The sequence below is a fragment of the Thalassophryne amazonica genome, chromosome 9 (genome assembly GCF_902500255.1).
Source record: "Thalassophryne amazonica chromosome 9, fThaAma1.1, whole genome shotgun sequence".
In the NCBI taxonomy this organism is placed as follows: domain Eukaryota; kingdom Metazoa; phylum Chordata; class Actinopteri; order Batrachoidiformes; family Batrachoididae; genus Thalassophryne; species Thalassophryne amazonica.
Genome location: NC_047111.1, coordinates 29,559,548 through 29,564,599, shown reverse-complemented (window position 1 = coordinate 29,564,599; position 5,052 = coordinate 29,559,548).

Genomic DNA, 5,052 nt, shown 5'->3' with positions numbered 1-5,052 from the left:
ACATGAATAAAATAAACAGGTTGTTACCTGAAAGAAGAAAGTTACAGTCTGAGCCTGAATGCATCTTCTAAAACTGTCTGTATGGCAGCTTCAAGAGTTATGCTGTTAAAACCGAAAGCTTCAGAATTACTCACAGGGTGGGGGAGTGGATACCTGCCATCGTCATGGTGATACACTTTGTTTTTTCCTGCTGTATTCAGGAAAATACAGCTGCATAACTTTGGTCACATACTTTAAACATCCCACATACTGACTCCATTTGACTACTTCTTTCTATACATACTAGCTGGGTAGGGGTCGTGGCCAAGTGGTTAGTGCACATGGTTTCAGTGCAGAAGGTTCCTGGTTCAAACTCCACCCTGCTACATTTCTCCATGTAATGTGAAGTTGTGTCAGGAAGGGCATCTGGTGTAAAACTTTCAATATGCAAATCTACCACAGATGTGTTGTGGTGACCCGAGTGCAAACAAGGGAGCAGCTGAAGGGACTTACTTTTCTGTGCATATTAGCACATGGAATTTTATGTAATTATTCATTGATTTCATAATGATCTCAGTATCATCTGCTAAGTCAAAGTCCGTTCACCATTTCTCACCAATAAAAGGCACCTCAGATGCTGCTTCAGAAGAATCAAGAATCCATTAGGGCCCCTTCACACATAACACAAAAGACACAGAAACCAGAAGAAAGTCTGTGAACCAAACATGAAATGGGGAACCATGAACCATCGTGCGCATGCACGAACACAGCGCAAGCAGCTGGAATGTGTTGCACCACATCATTCCGCTAATGTGTAGAAAAATAAAATGAAAAACATCTGTATAATTAGTGAATATCACTGGGTTGATATAAATAATAAATAAAAGGGGACGCAAAACAGAACCCTGCGGTTAAATAAAAAATAAATGCCACTCACGGGATTCGAACCTGCAATTTACAAAAGCTCTAATTACCACACTCTTAGAAATGAAACATACACTCTTAGGCACAAAATGTTGAATTTAATTGATAAAGTTAAAGTAACTTTTTCCACATAACATTGTTAATTAAGTGCAAAACAACATTGTCATTGACATTAATTAAATCAAATGAAACATTATTACTTAAATCCCAATATTGTATTGCATTTAATTGAAAAGTTATGTGGAAAAAGTTACCTTAACTTTATCAATTAAATCCAACATTTTATTTCTTAGAGTGCAGAAAGAAACTTTATCACTGCACTACAATCAGTGTGTTATGACAGGAGCGTGAAATGTCTAAAATCAACAAGGAGATAAATGCTTTTTTTTTTTTTTTAAAAAGAGAAAAAAGCGGAGTATTAACTGACAACAGAGCATTTGTTACGGTGCATTTTTGGTGATATGTGACTCAAAGTGGCATGTCTGTGTCGCTGTTGGTTTGTCATATTGTCATAGTCCTGGTATACATGTGTTCTGCCGGACATTTAGATCATCTGCTGCATGATCTGATGTTTCACATGGAGCAGCCTGCCAATGTGCGCTGTGTGCGGCCGCTGCAGCCCAGCTGTGTGCGCTCAGACGTGGCTGCAAATACATATCAGCATTTGATGCAAGTGTGCTCTCCCCCCCCCACACGCCATGTGTGTGTGTGTGTGGGGGGGGGGGGGGGGGGTGACACACGCTTGTGGGGGCACTTAGACAAATTTCACTGCCAGCTCGAAAGTGATCATCTGCTCACTATTTTTGTGCTGACAGCGAGAACAGCACCACATTTTCTAAGTGGCCAGTGAGCGGTGTTAGATGTTCAAATGTGTCACCTGGAATTAGGCTAACACCTGCCGCGAGAGAGACTGAATGGGCTCTCACAGGGCATTCTCTGGTTTTTGGCCACTGGTGTGCGCAAATATTTGTAGCGACAGGTCTGCGAAGCACTGGAGGTGGCTCTGATTTTTCACGACTGGCATGCAATTCCTCCTTCATGTGCTTGTCAACTTAAATCTTGCTATGTGTGAAGGGGCCCTGATTGTTGTTGTAAACTCTGCATACAAGAAGATTAGGAGCACTGATGCTCAGTGGCAGCTGGCCCACAGGGGGCGCTCGGGCGCTGCCCTCCTTGATGTGGAGGGGAAAAGTCATAATATATATATTTAAAAAGTATTATCAATGTCAGTTTTACTTAATAGTATGTGCCTACATGTAATATGAATGATTAAAACAACACTTCCTCCAACTGACTCTCATTCAACAGTGCATTTCCACCGACAGAAGCAGAGAACGTATCATTCCTCGTCTTGGGCGGTCATTCAAAGCACCCTTGAAGTGCAGTGAAATAACCAATTGTATGTAGTTGCTAGGGAAAATTAATAAATATTTGGCAAATCAACATTGCCAAAATTAATGGCTTTGGGGCACCGGAATTTTAGCCCTTGCTACAAAAATGCGGGAACGTTAGATTGCTACAGTCAGTGATATACGTGACGCTGCAGCTGCTGCTGTCAGTCAGACAGGAAGAGATGATGGTGACGACGACGATCAGAACCCTAATCGTCACCACGTCAAGTCTGGGAGCATATACTATATACACTCAACAAAAATATAAACGCAACACTTTTGGTTTTGCTCCCATTTTGTATGAGATGAACTCAAAGATCTAAAACTTCTTCCACATACACAATATCACCATTTCCCTCAAATATTGTTCACAAACCAGTCTAAATCTGTGATAGTGAGCACTTCTCCTTTGCTGAGATAATCCATCCCACCTCACAGGTGTGCCATACCAAGATGCTGATTAGACACCATGATTAGTGCACAGGTGTGCCTTAGAGTGCCCACAATAAAAGGCCACTCTGAAAGGTGCAGTTTTGTTTCATTGGGGGGGATACCAGTCAGTATCTGGTGTGACCACCATTTGCCTCATGTAGTGCAACACATCTCCTTTGCATCATCCGTGACGCGAACACCTCTCCAACGTGCCAAACGCCAGAGAATGTGAGCATTTGCCCACTCAAGTCGGATACAACGACGAACTGGAGTCAGGTTGAGACCCCGATGAGGACGACGAGCATGCAGAAGAGCTTCCCTGAGACGGTTTCTGACAGTTTGTGCAGAAATTCTTTGGTTATGCAAACCGATTGTTTCAGCAGCTGTCCGAGTGGCTGGTCTCAGATGATCTTGGAGGTGAACATGCTGGATGTGGAGGTCCTGGGCTGGTGTGGTTACACGTGGTCTGCGGTTGTGAGGCTGGTTGGATGTACTGCCAAATTCTCTGAAACACCTTTGGAGACGGCTTTGGTAGAGACATGAACATTCAATACACGAGCAACAGCTCTGGTTGACATTCCTGCTGTCAGCATGCCAATTGCACGCTCCCTCAAATCTTGCGACATCTGTGGCATTGTGCTGTGTGATAAAACTGCACCTTTCAGAGTGGCCTTTTATTGTGGGCAGTCTAAGGCACAGCTGTGCACTAATCATGGTGTCTAATCAGCATCTTGGTATGGCACACCTGTGAGGTGGGATGGATTATCTCAGCAAAGGAGAAGTGCTCACTATCACAGATTTAGACTAGTTTGTGAACAATATTTGAGTGAAATGGTGATATTGTGTATGTGGAAAAAGTTTTAGATCTTTGAGTTCATCTCATACAAAATGGGAGCAAAACCAAAAGTGTTGCGTTTATATTTTTGTTGAGTATATTTATTTATTTTTATTTTGTCTCCGTGTGTTTCGCTGGAGTAAGTTGAAGAACTCTTCGGAGGTTTAAAACGGGACAAATTACTAATCAAATCAATGACACCAGAGTTTCGCGGGGATCCTTTTGGAGGCACATGGAGGTGCGCACATCAGCTCTTTCTCATGGTTTAATGACAATTGCACATCCCGGTTGGAGGAGAGACGTTTGTCTGACTCGTTATAAACCGTGTCAGGCTTCATTCACACTGTCAGCGTGCACACGTCACGGAGGCTGCTAATCTTCGCTCTTTACTGCGGGGGGAAAGGAGCGCATCCACCTCTGCCAGCTGCGGACTGACTCCTCTGGATCCACTTCAGCTCAGGTGAGCTGATGAGCTGCTCGGATTTATTCCCGAATGTTGCTCCTGGTGTGGAAACGAGGATGAAATTTTAAGATAAAATGAATGAGTGATGTTTTTTTGTTTGTTTTAGGGGGTCAAAGCTCTGATCTTTATTGGGACAGCAGCTAACACGGAACGTACTTGCAACGTTGCTGGGAGGTTACATTTTTGTTGCACAATTAGGAACGTTCTGTCCACCTCCTGGCAACTTCCATCAGGAACGTTTACTTGTTACAGTTTTTGGACGTTTCTTTGGAACGTTGTGTGCACGTTGAGGGGACGTTCTATTAACTACTAGTACTAACAGCCTATCAATACTACTATTGATAAGGCTGGTGAATTACCGGTATTGTTGTAAATTTAAATAAAGTGATTCCTGTATTTTCCTTTCTTAACACTTATATTTTCTAATTTTATTATTATTTTTATTATTTTATTTTTTATTTGTTTTTATATTTAATTTTCTGAAAGTTTTCAGGTATGCCGGTGGTAGTGAAACTGCTAATTAGCATTAGAAGTTAAGTTAGTATTTCTTGTGAATCGTCTGTATGCCCCAATTCCCTTTCTTCACTAAAGCCACATTACATTGCAGAAGACAGATGGATTTGCCATGCGAAGTAGTAGTTAATAGAACGTCCCCTCAACGTGCAGACAATGTTCCAAAGAAACGTCCAAAAACTGTAACAAGTAAACGTTCCTGATGGAAGTTGCCAGGAGGTGGACAGAACGTTCCTAATTGTGCAACAAAAATGTAACCTCCCAGCAACGTTGCAAGTACGTTCCGTGTTAAATGAAAAACTAATCCAGGATGAAAATTTTAATTTTTCATTTCTTATCCACCATAGAAGAAGAGTTCTGTCGGATCGCCGTCTGCCATTAAGCAACTGGCATTTAACGGCAGACGGCGATCGACCAGTGCACGCCGGGTCGATTTCCGTCATTGCACAGTTCTCCACTTGCGGCGCCAGCTGGCGTACACTGCTGTGAAGTATACACAGGTCACGTGCGTATAG